Genomic DNA, 22,091 nt, shown 5'->3' on the forward strand with positions numbered 1-22,091 from the left:
TCAGAATATGCTAAGAAGAACAGCTGCTACTGTAATTAATTTTACTGTCTGTTTGGTTTTTTTAAGCAATCTGCTCTGAATCTCTTCTCTGCTCTTTTGTATAACTCTCACTATAGCTCTCTTACCTACTCTTTGTTGCAAAAACAGTGATTTTTTTGTTTAAACAAAAGCACTGGGGAAAGACGGCCAACAAAGTTTGCAGGTTGCACCTTAACCACTGTGAGCTCGACATGACTCTTGTGTAACTCTGAATAAAACGTTTGTGCTGAAAGGTCAGCTTACAGAACAAAGTTTGTGCTACATAGCTGTAAAAGCACTCCAGTCTTTTTGCAAGTTTTTGTGTGTTTACTGCCTGCAGTTGTTCTTTTGCTGTCCTGCATCAGCACACCAACTTATCCTACTTTGGTTTTCTTTCTTCCTCTATCCTTTTCTCCTCATCTTGATAGGCTCATATTAGAGCAAGACCCACCTCCTTGAGGACTGGCAACCAACTATAGAACAAATCACCACCATGTGACCTTGTCAATACAGTCAGAATTGAATATTGATGTAGATGTAAATATAGCTAGTGACACAAGAGAAATTCTGTCTCATGTTTATGGGCTTACTCACTCACTCAATTCAATTGTTGGCAGAAAATATGTAAGACTTAGACTAGTATCAGTTACGTAACTATTGAAAACACTTGTTATAACAACAGTTATTTCATTTCACATGGAGCTTTCTGACAGTTTCAAGAACGCTCATCAAGCAGAACTTGTATTTATGTTGTTTTGGGGGATGGATGTTTTGAGCCAAGATAAAGTCCAGAGAGATGCTCATCTACCATCAAATTTCAGTGTTGGACAGTTAGTTTTACAGACTCATAGCTCACTGCTGTTTGAACTGTCTATTTCCATGGTTTCAATGTGTAATTGTTTCTTTTCTTACTGTTTATCAGACATTATCTTAAGATCAAAGATTTTTCTCATGATTTTGTTGCAGCATGAGTCCAAAATGTACAATAACTTTATTTTCCTTTTTGTCTTCATTCATTATATTTGAAGAAGGGTGTTTTATACAGTACATGTAATGTACATAAACGTCAAAGGAAAAGTTATAATATTTGTAAACAATACTGTATGTACTGTATGTATAGTCCTGACTTTCAGGTCGATCCATCACAACCAAATTAATTAATCAGATCCATTTAAATTCCTGGATACAAAATGAGTGAACTATAGTCAAGATAAAGCCGTCCATTAAGCATATCTAAATCTCAATATAATAATATATATGGAAAATAAAGGAAAAAAAAACCCACTAACTTATTTGACATTGACAACAGACCTTTGCTTTTTCGCGATGTCATCTACCTTATAAGGATGCAGTATTTTAGTTAACTTTTTTCCTCTTCTCAAAATATTTTTTATCAATCTACCTCGTCTATAATGCAAGGTTGACGGCCCCAATTTACTGTGTTGATACTGGAACCTGGCTGACCTGATTCTGCATGCTGTTATCTCTCATTAAGTGCCATTAAGTTACAGTTATTTTTGTTTGGATTGAAGTGTTGTTTTATTATGATAGTGATTTAGGTTGGATAAATCATTACACAAAACAATACCTTAAATGTGCACTAACATAGTATTATGCGCTCTGGTCAAAATCCTCGAATTCTCTTTTCATGGATAGAGTGCTATAAAATCGTGGCTTTTACAGCACTTAAAGCTAAATTAAACAATATGTAAGATTTTATCATAACATTAAATTATTTATTACAATGTGAAATGAACTGAGGATCCCACTGTGAGTGAAGATCCCAGTTTGCAGTTCTTTTAGCTCATGATTTTAGTTTAATGGCCCAATAAACCTCAAACAATGCAAAACATGAGCTCACATGAAACACAAGCTGGTTGTACCTTACTGCACCTGTTCAGAGTGAAATGATTGTTAGCTTGAAGTAAGTGGCTGAGTTGTTAATAATAAAACAAAAAAAGTTGATTAACATAGCAAACTAGCAAGCCAAAGAGACCTAGATGTTTTTTGCCAGGAATTGGCAAACCATACCAGGATCCCCAAATAAATCAGGGTTAGCTACACATTATCCGCAACAGGGTCTCTTTGGCTTTGTTTTGAGTCTTGCATCTGACAGTCAAATAGTGCTGTTTAAACTTGGTGATGTTGTAACGTCTGTTTGTTTTGTCAGACTTCTCTCCAGAATATACTGAAATGTTGCTTCTTTTGTCATAACCACACCGCAACCTCTTCCCCCTTGGCACAACTACTGTGACCATTATGATTCTCAATATTGTGAAAGCCATTTGCACTCCATGTCTCTCTAAGCACTCAACATAATGTCAGATGAGTAGTGGGCAAGGAGTGAGAGCCTTAGCCTTTGATTGTTTAACACAATCTCCTTTTTGCAAAGCATCCTTTAATGGTGAGATATACTTTGACTTGTTGTGAGAACTTGCTGTTTTATCTACAGACTTGGATAGTTTGTCACATGCTCTCCTTCGTGGGTATTTATGAAAAAGCCATTGACTAATGTTCACACACTAAAACCAAGGCACTTATCACATGTGGTAAACTCCCTACTGCTGGCCCCAAGAGTTCCGTTATGGGGGACATAAGGAAGTTGTAACAATGTCAAGGAAGTGTGTTAGTGTGCATGTCGGAAATGAGTGTCAATGTACTTAATTGAGCCCAGAGTAGTGGGTCAAACTAACTGCAACTGAATTTTACTTGGAGGTATTTTATGTAAAACATACCTTTGATCTGTAGCAACAGGAAATTTCACTTTTGCCATTCTTTGATAATCTTACTCTTGGCTTTTTAAGTTGGTGCATGGGAATGCTGACATCTTGGCTAGTTTTCCCATGTCTTAGTTGCAATCACATCAGCATGTTGTTAACAGCTAACTTAATGGTTGCGGTATCCTGAGCATGTCTGTCTCAGGATTTTCAACTGGCATGATGAAAAGTTGTTTCGTCAACATTTTGTGTGAATTCTTCCTACATTCTCTCTGACTTTTTAGTGGCACGTTGCTGGATGTTCCTGCTTCTTGAGTCTGAAAGAAAGCCTGAGAAACACTGTGGAAATAAAGGAAACAACTGTCTCAGCACTTTAAAAAAGTTATTGTTTATTCTTAATCATAATATTTGATTTTAAGCTGATCAAGCCATTTATCTTGTAATCCCTTCAATGAAACAGAGAAGATACACCTATAAACTGAGTAATAACAGTCATTATAATAAAGCTTACAGTACATTCCTAATGTTGGCTTTATTTTAAAGTACACAGTATGTAACCACAATCTTAGTCTGTCTTTACCACGTATGCATTTGATCACTGCAAATGTTGAATGAGACTGAATACATAGAAACTTGAATGTTTTACTTGAGTGCTTGCAAAACTCTCTTAAAGTTTGGTCTTGAAGACTTTAATGCCAAACATGAGTCACGCTGTTGCTTGGTCTGGCCCTTTCCAGAACTCATCAGTTTTCCCTGGGTGCCTGGGCTTGGATCTGATGTTCACTGGAACCTGCTTCATATACAGAGTAATGTTAACTGGAGAGAAACCACATCTGGAGTGTGGTCTGGATGTGTGTATCACACTTTGGAAGTAGGCCAGTCTGCTTGTCTGTGTTTGTTGGTGACACCACAGGTCATTAAATGAATGCTGTTTGTGCAGGGCACTTGTCATCTGTGATGGTTTTCACTGTTAAATGTCCCACTGGGCAAAGATGAGGATGGAAGAAATAAGCTTAAGAATGCCTTCATCTGTGGTCTGACCATTTTGTCTGGTTTTTGAAAGTTTTAGGAAGCTTATAACAAATGAAGCTTAAATGGGCCTCAAACCAACCTGAATGGTGTCACTTGTAGATCAAAAGAAGATCAAAAAATCTTTGGCATGCATATTGTGTTAGAATCGCCCAACAGGCCTAGCCAACTTTACTCTGTGATCACTGCATGATAACTATCTCAGAACGGATTCATCGCAGCACCCCGCAGCAGGATGTTAGCACTTTCCCAGTGAAGAAGGGCTCTTTGTACCAATAGCAGTCCATGTGTGGAGTATTACACAGTAATTTCCCTTCATTCTACAAGAAATAGGCTACACACAAAAACAACACACCATCTGTAACAGCATACTTGTTTGAACCTGAGATGATCCCAGGCAGCTACATCAATTCACTATGGATGCCTCCAATATAGATAATATGTTTCTGCTCAGTGAACAGATGTTGGATTTATTGTATGTGACACCATGTCCATACAGTATGAGTAAGGTAGATGGGTGGGTTTGAGCTATAGTCTAAACAGTTTACATACAGTTCAATGACGTTCATGGCGTAAACATGTTTAAAACTTTAATAACCTCTATGCAGTAGTGACAGCACATAACTGCCCCTAATCAATGTAAATGTGTATCTAGTCCTGATCTGTTTTTCTATATTCTGTCATTATTTAGTAAAATTACAGCCTAACTTCTAAGTATAATGCTAAGCTATGTTGCATTAAATCCCGTATGTAAATGGATTGGTTGTGCTAACCCACCATTTATATCTCTCTTTTCATTCAAAATCATTTTCAACTTTCAGACATGTTTACTTCACCACAATACTTCTGTTCTGCTTCAGTTTTCTGTTGTAATAGTGCATGTTATTTAATACTGACAGGTAGAAGCTCCCATTGGGCTTAAAGGATAGGTTCACTAAGTCCGTCCTAAAGCAATAGCCATGTTGTTATTAAGTTATAATGTTCATACTGGCTATTAAGAGATCTTTTCATAATGTACTTTCAATGCAAAAATATCCAAATGAGTCGGATCTCGCCAATATCTGTCAAATTTACTGTCATTTTAGTGCCAGAAAAATTTTGTTACAATCCTTCCACTGCAGCTGAACAGGAAAACACTGTCCGCCGAGACACAAAGTGGGAATTTTTTATTAAAAAGACTGTGGAAGATATCCACTTTATTTCACGAACTCACATAGTTTTGCTCAAAATGAGGACTATGGACTTGGTCAGTATGAACAGGAGAAATGATAATAGCGGGCAAAACATGTTTAATGTTAATAAAGGCACCTAATTATTATTGTTTTAAGACAGACTTAAAAATTGTGAGCTGATCCTTTAATATTAAAGCACATCCTGTTGTATTTTCTGGGGTCACCATGGCTGATGTGTAATGTAAGAACATACAAAGAAAATGTTTTGTTTGTTTGGTTGTGAGAAAATTACAATTAATGAGTAATTAGACATGTTTTCAATATTTCTTACAAGACGGGTTTTGCCATGACTGCATTGACAGTCATCCTGGAGTCCATCTCCTACAGATTGACCATGTTTCCTGACATTTTTATGAGCAAAGCTGCTGTCTGTTGCACTGGGTTTTTTCTAATTCAAATATTACAACTGGCTTGAGTTGCAGGCCTCATCTTAAAGTAGTCACTGAACTGGGGAAACAGCGGCCATTAAATTTTAGAGCTCAGAAGTAATTAGTGTGTTGGTTAGTAAATAAACCCCCAGTGGCTTGGAATTTAATATACTTCTGCTTCACTGTGTTGATATGGTTTCTGGCAGTGACCTCCTAGACATGTCTTTACAGACTTAATTTCCCTTTTACAAAAGCCAAGTGTACTTGGAAGGTTAAAGTGCATTATATAGTAATCCTCTGCCAACTGTGCCTGCAGATGCTGAGCTATTAAAGCAAGGATCTTTTGTAATCCTTGGTTGTCTCCAAGAGAGTTGGTTCCAGTTCATGTAATGTGACGAAGACACAGACAGAAAGAAGGCCCAAACCATACGAAAGCTTTAGGAGTATGAAGCGAATCTGCTGTTTAGCTCAGTCCTATCAGGCTCATAATCAGTGGATATTGTCCAGTGACCTGGCAGTGGTGAGAGAACAATCTTGATTTTCATTACAGTTCGTCTACTGGCTTCTATCTACACATCATTTGCAGATTTGTCCAAGAACTTCTACAAATTGTTACTGGCCACTGTTATGAAATACCATCTATCTTAATTAGTAGAAGAAAAGTTGCTATTAAATCAATTCTGTTGAGGTGTACAGCTAAAATGCAGTATATCAAACTAAGGTGAAACTAATGAGTCACCACATTTTTCAATGGTGATCACAGTCGCACCAATTAACTAAAAATATGTTACTATTAACAACACTTTAAACTATGAATTATAGTTCAGTTTCTCATCTTGAAAAAGTAAAGGAAAAAAATACAGTTTGTTGAGCTATCACAGCAACATAATTGTAATAAAGAACTGACGGTTTACAGTTTAATTAATGGGAGTAAATTCCGTGTGACCTCCCGTCATCCTTCAGCGAAATCTATCTTCAATTTCGGCCCTTTTGGCAAAAACACGATTCGGCTTAGCCCAAAGGAGGAGTACCAGACATGAGTTAAAATACACATTTAGACATGCAAATAAAAGGGGAAAAACATTACTCCCATCCAGAATACACTTCTGCTTCCCAAACAGATTAGTCAGCTGGGGCCGTTTTGTCTTAAATCAAACAGGGATAGAATAGTACCAGGCAAAATACAGCATTAGGTCAGTGTCCTCCTCATGTTTGGCTTGTAACTAATGATTTACTGTAATCATAAGACATGACTATAGCAGATTATTTATACTTATTCAATATGAGGTTATTTTTTTCATTTATGTGATGAGTTCACTGGGAAAAAGTGATGTTTCAGTCAGCGTTGAAATCTATCCAGCATGTGTGATATTTATTTTATGGCAGTTTAAATTTACTATTGGCTATGATTGGCATTTGGTGTGGTATGGTCCACTGGTGCAATGGGACCTCAGGTATGCCCTGAGAACAGCAAAACTAAATTAAACTGTTTAATTGAATTTAAACAATTCAGTGAATTTGTAAACAGCCCTGTTTATAAAGTTAATAACCAGGCCTGGCAGCTCATTTTATTTACTTGCTGGCCACCTTCATCCGTTTTCATGCAGTTATGTCATGAACACTATGTTTAAATATTGTAATTTAATTAGTGAATATGTGAAAATGGTCTTTCAGGCATCTTCACCTATGTGTGCCTCTCTGCAAGAACATGTGTATTTGAGAAAAAGTAATCAAACTAACTTTTGGCCTTTAGATCACAGTCTCCTTCACGCTGTATTTCCCACCATTTCGATTCAGTGGAATAGTAATCATATTTGGCTTCTTGCAGGGCTCAGTCTATGCCAGAAACAAAGTGTAAGTGTAAATCATCCGTTTCTATAGTTGCATTTACTCTAAACGTAAAGAGAAAACTGACATTGTAGCTAATATGAATATGTGTGAAAGACACTAATTGAGATGCATCCACTCAAATGGAAATTGCTTCTATTAGAAAGAAAGATTAAACCTTATGTGGAGCTGAATGACTCTACCCTCATAATTCAAGTAAAAATGTGCTCTGCATTCAGTCTGAACAGCTGATATTATTAGGATGCTTGACCTAACTTGAAAGAAATCAGCATGAGGGAATATGAACATTAATGGTGGACGTCACTACTATGAAGGATATTGTGTGTCTTGGAAAGCAGAACCCATTAGCATGCATGCAACAGCCGGGTCTGTCAGGTTTGTGTCTGAGAGAGTAATGAGTTTGGCCAAAGCTTTTGCCAATAAAAAGTACCTCTGCTCAACCTGTTCTACTTAAAATCTCAAAAATGTATCCCGGGGCAGAATAAAAAGATGGACAATGACAGCTTTGTCAGCAGTGAGGTGTTTTTTAAGTAATGACTAGATATTTTTGAGCCAAGCTGAATCTGTCTGGAGAGGATGTGTCCTGTTAGTGATAGAGCTCTGGTGCAAATCTCCTTTCGACACGAGATCTGTGAAACAGTTAATCAGTCAGGAGTTGTTTTAAAGTGATTTGTTGATATTATATTTGGTAAATGAAGAGGAGTCTTAAAACATACTTTTAGGAAATACAGTTAAGATTTTTTTTTGGGGGGGGTAGTCTCTTCTTCTCCATAATGTTTTTAAAACAAGTACATTAAAGGGCAACTGCCAAAATGTGATTATGCTCTGCCAAAAATCTTAATTCATAAAGAGATAAAGCTTGTATAGCCTGTGGTAACCACTGATGCACACATATTATCAGGAACGAGGAGAATCTTGCCCCAATTTTTCTCTGACTTTGGAAAACCATAAAAGAAATATTTAAGCCATAAAGCAGGTTTTTATTTTTCTCTATTCTGCAGCCAGTCTTAAAAGCACATACAGTAGGTTGTGAAAATTTCATATACTTCAAAGATTGATTGTTCAGGGATCAGGTCTGTTGGCTCCTGCTCAGAAAAGTCAGTCACCTACATCCTGTAAAGTTGAGAATTGACAGACGTTGGTCCGTGCTTCCTTTTGATCCCCGTTATGAGACTCACAATGTCAATTATCTTGATGAACTGGCTCTGACACACTGCCCAAACTAGCAAGCTGGTGTCTGTTGGCTTATTTATCCTCTGTCATTTGTGTCTAATGGCGACTGTTTTCTCATTTCTGTATTTGAACCTCTGTGACTGGCTTCTATGCATGGACTGCCTGGCATGGTGCACTGCTATTTCCAGCTTATTCCTGCAGCCAGTGACTTTGTAATGTCTTGTTCTGATATTTTGTAGACACATGCAGATAGTTCCTGAGTTTTATCCCCTCTGTCTTAAAGTTTTCATATCGATTTCTTAAGTAAAACAGCAAGAAATGGTGTTACTGCTTGTGCTGAAAACTAAGCAGCTGAAAATTAGAGCTGTAGTAATTATCTGGGTATGTAGTTTGCGCTTCTTCGGTCTCTTTCCTGACTCTTGCAGATAAGTATGCTCCGTATCCATGCAAATGCTTGGCAGACAGTTCAATTCCTTCTGGATGAAGGGGGGGGGGGGGGGGGTCTCTCTCTCTCTCTCTCTCTCTCTCTCTCTCTCTCTCTCTCTCTCTCTCTCTCTCTCTCTCTCTCTCTCTCTCTCTCTCTCTCTCTCTCTCTCTCTCTCTCTCTCTCTCTCTCTCTCTCTCTCTCTCTCTCTCTCTCTCTCTCTCTCTCTCCTTCTGAGTGTGTCTCTTTCCCTCTCTCCCCCTTTCCTTGCTGGCAGCAGCGTCTGTGCTGTTGGCAGGAGTGACCAGAATAAAAACAGCAACACCAGACATAGAGGAGGAAAAAAAGCAAAGTTATCCATTGAACTAGAGTCTTTGCCCTCTCTTAATTACGTCAAGTCCCGTATCTTTTCCCTTTTTTCACCTTTTTTCTTCACTCTGTTAGACTTCGTGTTAGTGGTAATTAGCTAGAAGAGAATAAAACCAGCTGATCGAGAGAGGGGTGGTGCATTTTGGAGCGAGATGGCTAACAGAAACATTCTGTTGCTCTTCTGTGGACTCTTCCTCATAGCACTGATTCAGCCTTCTCTTCAAGGAGGTAAGTGTGTACCACAGGTGAACTGAGCCGTGATCTTCTCTGCATCAATCACAGACTAAGAACAGGTGCATTTTGTGCAGTTTGTGTGTCTTTGTCCATCTGAGACATGAAACATCACAACATCTTAAGTGATTAAAGTTTTGCAGATGCTTATCAGATGTCAGGTATTAAGCTTAACTTTAACTTATTTTTAAGCAAAGTTCTTTTTATATAATATTTTAAACATGTGATTTATGTGTTGCAGTATAGCTGAGTGTCATTTTTTATTAAATAAAAGTGTTTAGTTTTTACCCAACTGTAACTTTAAAAAAAAACAGTTATGCAGTTACATTGTTATGCAGTTCTGATTTGGTTGCTGAATTAAATATACTGGTAATATAAAGCTCCCATGCTGCAGTCATGAAAGTGAAAGAGTCTTATCTGTCTGTCTGTCTTAGTCTGTCTTATCTGTTGCATGCTCAATGAATCCCTGAATAACTGTTTCTATCACTTCACTGTTAAATAGAAAGGGAGTTATTCTTAGCACCAAATTTACATGTGCATTGCTAATAGGCTGGAGGTTATGTATCCAGGGCTTGACTAGATATTTGTGTCCACAGGCTTTACATTGTTGTCGAGTTTAACAATAAGAGATGACTCTTCATCATAACTTTATATTAGTTCTGCTATAATTTTAGTGTGTGCATAATTTAAATCTAATTTTAAATGATAAACTAACATGTAGTCCTCTATAATATATTTTCATGCCTGTATTTTTCAGCATAAGACAATTAAGTTGCATCCCACTTACACCTATGCATTCATTGTGTATGTTAACATGACTCCAGACAGTGTATATCAAGTCAAGTGTAAAGCTTAGGATCCATCCTGTAATAATTCAGGATGAGAAGGTTCCAGCTGGTCCTTCTTTTCATTCAGTAAAACCAGTAGTTTTTAATGCACCCCTGATCAACTAGCAGATGGACAAACAGTCTGTGTGAGTCTCACCTTGAAAGCTTTTCTTGGAACTACCAACTCTACCCAAAATCCACAAAGCAGTAACATGCAGATTTTCAGGAGTTCGTTTCAAGTGCAGTTTGAGTTTGGCTGAGATTCTCTCAAATATTCAACCCCCAACTGGAAAACATGTTTAGCATCTGGGACTGTGTATGCGGGAGTCAAGTCCATTTTATGTTGTATTTATTTCCTTAAAAGTCACAGCTGTTTATGTTCCTTATCTCCCAGTGTCCAAATGATCTTTCAGATGCATCATGGTTAGATTGTTAGATTTTGTAAAAGAAATATTTTGTCCATATTAAGTCTCACTTTTTTTTTTTACCTGTTTGTTGGCTGTCTCTAATTTAATGATGTTTATAAGATCTACCCAGGATGTCTTTGTCAGGTCATAGATTGTAACATCAAAAAATGTATTTGCCCTTCTTCCGTCTCTGTCTCATAGCACATTTATCCTTTCTTCTCGGTGCCAGGCACATTTCACTTGAGATTTCAAGGCGCATTTGGGCAAAATATATTGCAGGTAAAGGAGCCAACAGATATCAGTACTGGCTTAAGAGCACAACTTTGATCTCAAGTGAGTGTTAAATCCATCCATAACATTTCTGTGGCGCTTAAATCATCTCCACGTGTCTATGCACTCAGACCTGAAATATATAAGACTCTGCTTGGCCCAAGGGTCAATTATCTATGTGTAACATGAACCTCATTAACGCTCATACAATGCCTCTGCACAGAAAACTGCACTTATGCTTGCGAAATTAACCACTTGAATTATGATGGAGCGCAAAGCCTGCCTGACTGTTTTCCATCAACAAGTGTAAATGAGTTATGGTTCTAGAGGAAACATCTGGGAAGGAGTTTGTTAATAAATATGCCCCCTGTCATCTTACCAAACCATTTGCAGGCACTTGAGTATATTTGTTGGTTCCCTTCAGTACAATGAAAGAGGCAGACTTTCTTAAGATTCCACAAACAAACATCTGTCTTATGAATACAGTGGATGTTATTCTTACAAAATAAATGTATGTTGATGCAGCTTTGGCTCAGTAACCTTCTTTTTATTGCTGCATTAGATAACTAAATTAAATCCAGCTCTAGACTGCTGATAAAATTCTTTGAATAAATTCCTAAACTAGGGAATTTAATCAAGCTCATACTTCACTGGCCTAATAAATGGAAGTGAACCGCTCAACAAAGTGCTTACAAATTTGTAATGAAATGACACCAAGTGCTTTGTAAAGTTAATTAATGCAGAGACAGTATCAAGTGACCCATCCATCTATTTCTAACCATGATGTATGCTGTGTTGATCTAGACAATCTCAACAACCAACTAGTGAACTTGTGCCAAAGTCATTAGTTTGCTTTTTATGATGGACGCTGTTAATGGCACAGTTCTGACCAGCAAAGGCCAGTGGGAGATGAAAAGGGGAAAATAGCTGCTCTGTTCCTTCATAGTCTCAAAAGAATTTGTGTGATGTTTTCTTTAGTACTGCTGGAAGCTAGTTTGCCTCATTTGGCATTGACCACATTCAGCCCTGAGACTAAGGAATTTAATACATTAATCAGTGGCAATTCCCTAGCTGTGTGTGAAGTTTAATGAAATCAGTGCCGATTGGATGGCATGCATTGGCTGTCACAAAACACTCGTGATGAATAGCAGCATTACCACAGGCATTGCTGGTAGATACCCAATCTGATTGTGTTGATTCCTCAAGCAAGTGGTGCTTCAGGCTTTATTGGTAGCGTGTGTTGTGAACACCTCTCTGGCACTAATCCCTCTTTTGGCAACGGTGAGCGCCAACCACAGCGTATTGGATTAATGTGACACAGTGGCGTCCCTGCACTCAACAACTCTGCAGTGCAATTAAAGAAACAGACCATGTGCAGTACTGTCTGAGGAAGACACAGAGGTTTTTCTTCTGTGAGTTTTTTTCTTGTTTTTTTTTCAGCGTCTTTATTGTTGGACCCACAAAGGCATTTTAATTTGTTGATGTCAAGTGGTTTAGTGTGATTTGCAGTGAGGTGACCTCATTCAGTATTCATTTGGGTCCGAGCCTTTTAGTCACAAGCACTGTGCATGCAGGGTTTGCAATAGTGAAAGAACTGTTATTCTACTGTATTCATGTCGTACTCTGGCACAAATCCTAGGAAAGTGTTGGGAGATTGGACAATTCTATCCACGGTTTGCAGTTTTACATCAAAGCATGTTGCCTGGCTGGGAAGTCACTTTCTGCATCAAACCTCCAAGCCAGAAGGGATTACTAACATTTTGGCCAACAGGTTTTCCTATCACCATCACTGAAACTACTGTTAAAAGTGTTGTAGTGTTCAGATCAAGGGTTAGGGATGGATGAGTTGTTTTAATAGATACATAATTCAAAAAGACTGCACTATCTACATTATAACACACATCATGTTTTACTATAAGTGTTACCTTTGTAAAACTGACAGACTGTTTAATAGAATGAGATCTCTTCATAAATGGAAAGCTGATATGATTCACAACCTAATGTGTAGATGATGCAAACGCCTGCAGGTTTCTTATGTAGCTGTAGAGTTTTATGTATGTACTGCATGTGCACAGTTATGAGGGTGAGGGTATTCACATATTAGCAAATTGTCACCATTACTAGAGAACACAGAGTTAATAATATGTTTAGCTCTTACTCATTGGTTGTGGATAAATGTCAGTCCTGGCATCTCCCAGTCAGATGTTTGGTCTGTGATCAACCAGTGCCAAGTCTTCAACAAAGAAGCACATTAAGGCAGATGACTCATCCCAGCCACACTGCAAGCAGGCCTCACCAGTCTGTGAGCTGTTAGGAGAAGTCTGCAGGCTTGCGATGCGAAATGGCTCCTGTCAGGAATGTTTTTGTCTGATTATGATATTCATGTCCAAAGCTCTTCTTGGTTTACACACAACATGACAATACGAGTGCAACATTAGTATGAAAATATTGTTACAGTAAAAAACCATAACTGATGATGAACTGATAAGAAAAGATGGTAATAAAAATGAAGCTCTGATTAAGCACATTACATCAATTTAATCAAAATCCTCTGGAACAAAAACATTGTATTCTGTCTTGTATTAGTTTCAGTTGACTTTTTTTTTGTTGGAGAGGGTAAACATGGCGCCTTTAGGTCTTTGGCATTAATGAGTTGGTCTTAACTAAACATTTTGGGTTGTAGCAGCACAACTACTGTCAGGTTCCCACAAACACTTTACAAAATGTCTGCAGACTGGACTGTTTGTTAGGATTTTGTTCTCAATCACATAAACCACAGATTTCATGCTTTCCCATTTCAACTATGTAAACCGCTTTAGTCCTCGCCAGGATAAAAGTAAAATGGAAATATCAATACCTTGTTCATAAATATGATCAAATCATTCTTCGCTCAGCCACATTCTTTCTCACAATTCAGATGCCAAGCCACTATATTTCAGGAGGTTCATTCCAAAACACAATTTAATAGTTTTGCAAGCAAAAACATGCATTATGTCTACACTAAATTTTTCATTATTTAGTCTAGGCAAGATTAAGTCAGGTTGCTTCTATTTTCAGGTTCCCCATCAATTCATGTAATGTGTTTTGGTGTAAGAGCTGAAGATGGAGTAGAAACAGGCATTGCGGTGTGTTTAGTCTGACATTCCACATCTGATAAATGTTTTATATGACAGCACAAGAAACTTAAGGCACATGAAAAAGTGTATATAAACAGTAAATAGTAAATATATGGTCCTTTTTAACATTGCATCAGTCCCTACTGTGAAAGACGGTCACATAAATCAGTTTCTGGAATGGAGTCATAATGTGAACTCTTTGTTCCACTTCCTTATAGTGATTTCACATGGTTGATGGTAATCTTCAACCATGGTTTATTCTTTCGTCATGTTCAACTCCACATCATCCACAGCTGTTACAGACACACTCTTTAGTTTCAAATCCTGTAATGATCCTCTGTCAGTTTCCAGCAGGAAGGCTTCACCCATGACACCCAAAGGAAAGCAACTGACCCACAGCAAGATTAGAATCAGGTCTACGTCATTAAAATATTGCCATCTGTGGGCTGTGTGTTTGTTTGCCAGTACATACTTCACACTGATGCTCTGTTTCAGAGAAGTGTTGCTGAAACAATGATGGGCAAGTGTAGAGAGGTTAGGATATAGTGATAAGATGGATATATCCATTTTGATTCTTACTGTCTTTGATGCTCCGCATACTTTCCTCCATCCCCTTCCAACATGCTGTGGAAAATAGACAGTGCGAGGGGTGACCGACAGGCCAGCTGTCACATGTCCGATAACGGGAGATGTAAGGGTGCCAGGATCCACAATGTTTGCTTCACTGCACTGTTGCTCTGGGTAGCAGTATGAAAGCTTCCCTTAAAGAGAGAACCAAACCTCTTCCTTTGGGACAGTGGGTTTGGATGTGTCTGAACACCGCAAACAGTTGTTAGTTTGCCAAGTTTTATATTATCAAGAATGATGGAAATATGTGTGCAGAATTGTGTAAATATCAGATGGTTGAAGTGGTGTAAACAGATGACAGAATACTTTTCCTCAGGACTTCCTAAGCTATGCAGAGCACAGCATCGTGATCAAGAATGTTAACGCTCCTGTAAGTCTTTAATGAAGGACGAGGAATGCCGTAATTAACATTTCTGAGATTGAATGTGTGAGTTACGTGTATGTACTCACATTTGAGTTTGTTTTGTGTGACTGAGTGCAAATTGTTAGATAAACGCTTAGTCATTCAATTATTTAGCAAAAGCCCAGTAATCACACGACCACAGCACAGGGTCATGGAAATGTCACATTACTCACTAGCTTGTTGTAAATGAAGTGAAACTAAACGCTTTTAAGTTACAAAGAGCAATTGTAAAAACTGTCATTAACATGGGAGGTACTGCGGAAAAACCCATCATCGGCTTTGGTTTGATTCAATAACAAAACAAGTTCTGACTTACAATTTCCCAACTTTTCTGCTATTCAGTCATGATTTGTGGACCCAATAACCCAAATCCCCCATAAAATTAAATGTTTTAAGCCATCAAGTTTTTCCACATAGACTGACTTGTAGATAAATCCATGAATCACACTGATGCATGCTTTATCACCAGCAGTGATGCTCAGGCAAAAATATCAAATAAAATATCTTGCCAGCTAAACAGTTGATAAACATGTCACTTCATATTTTCCAGGCTGACACGAAAAACATGATGATGATACAAAACTAAACATACGGACGCTGAATACAATCCTGTCCACCTGTTAGCTTGTGTCTGATGGACTACATCATTTTATCAAAATTCAAAACAAGAATCTGAGAAACCAAAACACTCTCAAACACATATGTTGTGTATGAAAATGATTTTATCTAAGCCTTTGAGTTTTCACATATCGTTCTCTGTGTGTTATATAAATACAAATATGCAACTCCTTGGAATCAGGATTTTGTGTTACGAAATTTCTTAGTAATTGTGTTGACTTGTCAGTCACTAACCAAGTGAAAGTGTCAAGTGGTGACAGGATTTTTTCTCCTAAAGGAAAACTTCACTCTAAAAGACTTATGTGGTATTTTAAAACCACAATGTTGATAAATGTACTTAGAATTTTAGGGCTCAAGTTGTTTGGTTGAGTATCATACAGGCCAAAATACAGTTTAAAATGTGTTACCCAGCCACCGTGTCCCTGTGGGCTCCACATGGGTCACTGTTGGGCTGGAATTTGGTCAACCCAAGTGGGAGCGATAAACTTTGTCCACCAGCTCCATTTATGTGGACCCTTTAGACATTTAGAGGATTCCTCCATATGGTATTCATGTCAGCAATCATCATCAAAGTCACTTCAGACTGAATACAAGTCCGTTTCTCTTGCTTGTGCAAAGTCAACCGCTAAGGTGATGTTGAAGTCATACTTTTTATTTTACCATACTGCCTGTAAGAGGTTAGGATATGTGTGTTGAGGGGATGGGATTGGGGGGAAAAACAGGGAAGAATGAAAAAATAAAATTTACAATATAAATATGTCTGGGAAATCATATATTCAAGTCCAGACACTTGTTCTTGACCTCGTGATTGACATGGAAACTTTTCAGAAGTGCCAGTATAGCACTCCTGGACCATGTACAATATTGTACAAATCTGTTTGACTTATTTCCCTTCTGCTGTTGACTGGCTGCATTCATAGCCAGCACGCCATCTAATGTGAGTCTCATGGTTGGAACTCATTCAAAGCCGAAGTGAAGATAAATTTAAATCACTGTCAGGATTCCTGTGAGTGAATCTACACCATTACCCTCTCCGTCCACTCAGAGCAGCTATGAACTGTTTAGCCTAAAGACAAACCGCAAGGAGACTGTCCTCCCAAGAAAAATGACAGTCCCCTAGAGGCCGTTATTATGACAGGAGCAAAAGACGAAATCGGGTGATGTCATTGTAGAGTGACAAAGTCCGTGTGGGGACGAGGTCAGGGTGGTCTGATGGGTCAACAAAACATTATTTGTTTCCTGTTTCCAACTGTGAGTCAAAATTGTTTATTCCAAACCATCACTACAATTGTTACCCAACCTTAACCACATCATTATTATTGTAACCATGACAACGAAGGTCCCTTAACTTTAACTAAATTAAACCGTGATGTGTCCCAAACCTCAATGGAGTTTTTATTTGAACCCAAATACAGTAATGCTATTTCCCTAAATCTAACTAAGTTGTTTTTGTGCCTAAATTTAACCAAACCTTTATCATAGCATTGCTACCTCGTAAAATGTATTAATTTATCAACTGGGATTTGCACCAGTTTTGGCATAGACAAATGATGTCCTACTGATAGAGGCATCAGCTCAGAACATGACTTCATGTTGCTCTGCAGTGGACCAACAATGTATTGTGCAGTTTAATTCGGGAGACTTGTTGGCACACGAGACTATTGACAGTTTATCTGTGTTAACATAGAAACAAACCACAACAGTAGACATGCTTGGTCCACAATCTAAGGTTTATTACTTGGTTTATTACTTCTGTCTCACCTTTTGTTACACTGTCCATGTTCGCAAGTTGTGAAATTCTCTCAGATTTCTTGCTCTCTCCAGTAGAATAATATAGGCTTAAGTAATGACTTTAACTTTCATCTTCGAGTTTCCCAGATTTATACATGTTAGGCTGTATTTGACAGTCTTACCTTTTTCCTCTTCTTCTCCATGAGTAATTGTTTCAGCAACATAAGATATAATATTAAAAATAACTGAATAATAAAATAAACGTTCAAATCTTTCCCAGGGTTTTATATTCGCCAACATTAATCATATCCCAAACACTCATGGCAAACTGTTGACTAAAGTCAAATAAATTTTGCTTCGTCTAATCCCTTGTGCTCTACAAGTCAGTCTTGTCCATCACATACATTCCAGCACATTCCCATGACCTGGCTGAGATCACTAGGAATGCAGGCGCATGATGATGATGACGATAATTAGGACAATCATGAAGAAACCTTCAGATTTATTGAGGTAGGTCAGGTCACTTGGCAGAGGTCAGAATGAGCCTTATTTGGATGTGTGGTCTCGGTGAACCTATTGCACTCTGTTAAAGTGGTACAGTAGCACGATTGGATCCTGAGCATAGGAAAACTGGACCAGACACACACTCCCCTTTTCCTCGCTTGCCACGCCGAGACAGGAAATCCTCCTTTTGATTGTGAAATGAAGGAGCAGAATTGAAAACAATGACTCCACCTTCGTCATGTGGTGCCTGCACCTGAGATCTCAGCAATGGAATCAATACCACTGACAGACAGACATACACTGAACGCAGACGAATGCACACACGTATTCAGACTTGAATTAGTTCTGTGATAATCAAATACAGACCTCTGTGTATTATTACTTGGTTCTCATTTTTATTTGAGCCTGCAGAATTTCAAGATCTTTTCAATCAGTCTGCAGTATCACAAGGACAAACCTCAAAAAAATCTGATCTGTTTCCACCATCGTCCAGCTCTATGATCAGCACAAGATGAAGCTAAAAGGCATCCTGCCTCTCATCTGCCCGTGGGTTCATTCATGGAGTCATTTTCTGTCCAAAGCCATGGCCACCACTATAACTGTTTCCATTTACACTCCCCCTGAAAGAAAAACATGGCCAATTCACTGACATTGTACATGACCATACTCTGTGAACTCTAGTTGGCACAGTGCTTGTTGCTTGAGAAAAAAAACCCTCTCTTGAACAAAAACAGGCAAATGTTTTTAGCTCATTCTAATCCAATTTTAGTGAAGTTTTTGAGTATCTAAGTGAATATGACAATGTTGTCCTTGCTAACTTTAACATAAACAACTCACAGTTACGTCAACATGTTTAGATTTTGTGGTGGGGATGTTCAGAGTTTCTTAACTTCTCTGCTCATTTTCTTTGGGAGCCATTCACCCCACATTATTATATTATATTCTTAAATATAGTGAGTATCCTCTGCATGCTGTCATACCTTCACAACCCATCCAACAATTGAACCTTTCTGTGTTTCAGAGCTCACTGGCCTCCACTGATTGGCACTAACTGGCTCATTGTGTCAACTGTACAATAGAAAGAATACTGTTGTAATTGTGGCAGAAACCCATTAATATGTCACAGCTCATTAGAAAAAAGGGTCCAAGCCTTCTTCAGTACCATGGAGCAATATGCTGGCATAAGTAATAAACTGCTCTGACTTTTAGCTTTTGGCAGTGGCGTGTGTCATGAAATTTCATCAGTTAAATCGGACAGTAATACCTTGTAATGTCCGTCCCTAATGGCCACACTCAGCGGACAGAACACAAAGCACAGTGTTCACACGCTAATAAACACATGAACGCCTTTTGACATGTGGTTTAAATTAATTGGCCTCCCTACACAAGTAAGAACCATTAAATATAATCATTGTGATTCTACAGCCCCTATTCTCTCCATAATGTTGTGTTTTTTGTTATATAAACCAAGTTTTTCTCTCACAAAATATAACTTGGATTTAGCTGTTAGTTCTCCCAGATCAACTAGAGCCATTTTTTTTTCCTCCCTTGCTATTATTTCTGTTGTTGTTCCTTGCACACATGAGGCCACCATGTCTGGAATCCAGAACGACCATCTCAGGAGTTACTCAGGCCAGAAAGGAGGCTAGGGGATATAGGTGGGGGTTGAGGGTGTCTACAGCGCTGCAGCAGCTTTCTGAAAGAAGTTTTCCAACTGCAGTACCTCATCAAAAAGAAAACAACAAGAATTTTCTCCTAATCAAGCCTGTGAAGTTTTTTTCTGTATGAATTTACTTTTGCTCTGGCTGTTGTGTTCATGTTTCATTTTGCACGCCATCACTGCCATGACTTAAGGCAGTTGTCTATGTCAAAGACAGTTTTTCAGTTTTTTGCTGTCTGGGTCACAGATGATGAATGTCTTTGGGAATGTTAATGTAATGTCTAATAAATATGGTCATTGTTTAGAAATGCTGTTACAAGCGTTGCAATGAAAAATAAATATTAATGGCTGAGAACTGATCGACCTTTTGTTTTTTTTTCTTTTCTGTTTCTGTTGTAGGTGTGTATGTACCACCTGGTGCTGGGATAGGACCAGGAGGCGTCGGACCAGGAACTGGATACTTTCCAGGTAACAAAGCCTCCAATGTCTGTCTGGACAGTTTAAACAAAAATAATCCAGAACACAGCCACAACAAACAAAGTCTGTTTTTACTTTAGCGGAAATAGCAGTTAAATTACTGCACTGTAGACCAGACCTTTTTACTAAAAATACCTGAATTTGAACCTGAAATGAAACTTAACGTACTTCTTAAATGTATAGAAATGTAAAGTTTGTAGTGGATGATGTCAAAAATACAAAAACAGTATTAAGTGTTTTTTTTATCAATGCAAACATTTGACAGCTTGATTGAACTACTTCAGATGGTCTGAAATAACTCACAGTTATTGCTTTTCTTTGGGGTTTTTTTCTTTTCTTTCTTTTTCCTTCTTGTGATACTGTGTTCTCAGTGTGGTAAACAAACAGCAACTACATTTGGATTGATAACTGCTTTGTTCATTCAATCTGTTTTGACTTAACATTCAGTACATCTTCCCTTACTCACTTAGAAGGGAGTATTAAGTAATTTCCGACCACATTGTGGAAGTATCTGTTTGGACTTTCTCTGCTAATAAATTTGAATAAATAACTGTTTTTTTAAACTTTCTGATTGTGCACAAAGGTCCATGTACAACCAGCTGTTTTCTTGTTTTCTTGTTTGGTTTGTGTTAAGTTTCTTTGTCCACTTTGTGTTGAACATAGAAGTATGAGTCACTATCTTAACAACTATTATCACGTGAACAAGAACAAATACATATATATACACATACTGTACATAATATACATATATATATATATATATATATATAGTACTGGTCACATGAACATACATTATATGACACAAACTTCCTTATTGATGTATTCTCCATTGTGACATAAATACGGACAGTGCATAAGCATACAAAAAGCACATTTCAGCAAAATGCACAAGATGCCACACTCGATGTCCCAAGATAAAGAGAAAGAGAAAAGTCAGCTGGTGTAACGATGAATTTCTGGGCCAAGAAACTGTCCATTACATCACTACATGTAGGCATACCATAAGTCAATTCTCTGTGCGATTGTTGTTTTACAAGGATCTACTGGAGGAGTCCCGGCGGGCTATAAACCAGCGAAAGCAGCAGGTGAGTAGAGAAGACATTAGATTTATGATTTTTTTCCCCCATATATAAAATGGGCTTTTAAGAATCTCATGTGGTTCATCATGAGATGGTGTACTACTGTTTCAGTGATTTGGATATGAGGAGCTACTAAACTCCTATCATTAAGCTTTCTGTGAAATGTTTCAGGAACATGTTTTCAATGTATTAAATTGTAATGTAAAATATTTAGAAATCAGTTTCCAAAGCACTTGAAGTTTTTAGATCAACTATTATTCATTATTCACAATAAGTCTGTTTTGTGGTTAGTGTTAGGGTCAGGGATTAGGTTTAGTCATTCTTTCACTTAGCTTTATTATATAATAATATATAAGGTTCATACCAATAAAGTTTGCTTTTACTTCTTATAAACTTTCTTTCTTTCTTTCTTTCTTACATTCTTTCTTTCTTACATCTATAAAGTCATTTTCCTTTTGTAATCTTTCAGTCATGAAAGCAGAGTTGCTTTCTCTGAGCTCTGCTTATCTTTTCCAAGTGGCCTTGGCCTTCATTGTTCTTGCTGCAGCCACAGATATTCTCTCTGGTGTTTGTCATTCACACATTCAACATATACACTTAGCCCTCCAGGCACAGTCCACCTTGGCAGCAGTTCACCAACCACAGACAATGTCCTGGCATGGCCCCAGCTCCCATTTGCTAAACAACTTTAAACACGTGTCCTCTTCACACCTTTTAGCTTGAAGTACTAAACCCATGACTTCAGAAACATCTGCTGTCATGAGAGTATTGACTAGTGATGATCTTATACTGTAAGTTGTTAGTTAGATGTTTGTACGTTGTATCTGAGTGCTACTGTATGCACAAGCTAAAGTTTTATGTTAACAAAAACAAGAAAAAACAGATTGTCTGTCAACACTTAACTGTGGTCTTGTCAGATCTGGGGGAAAACACATGTTGGGACTTCTTTGTCACACCACCACA

General features: G+C 37.9%; 1 long non-coding RNA gene across 1 annotated transcript; it reads left to right on the forward strand.

Annotated features, from left to right (window-relative positions):
* Positions 1–9,135: 9,135 nt before the first annotated feature.
* LOC128360365 (uncharacterized) lies at positions 9,136–21,135 on the forward strand. Its single transcript, XR_008321494.1, has 3 exons — positions 9,136–9,406; positions 19,972–20,040; positions 21,087–21,135. It is a non-coding gene; the product is annotated as an uncharacterized LOC128360365 (long non-coding RNA).
* The last annotated feature ends 956 nt before the right edge of the window (positions 21,136–22,091 follow it).

Source organism: Scomber japonicus, chromosome 6 (assembly GCF_027409825.1).
Source record: "Scomber japonicus isolate fScoJap1 chromosome 6, fScoJap1.pri, whole genome shotgun sequence".
NCBI lineage: Eukaryota > Metazoa > Chordata > Actinopteri > Scombriformes > Scombridae > Scomber > Scomber japonicus.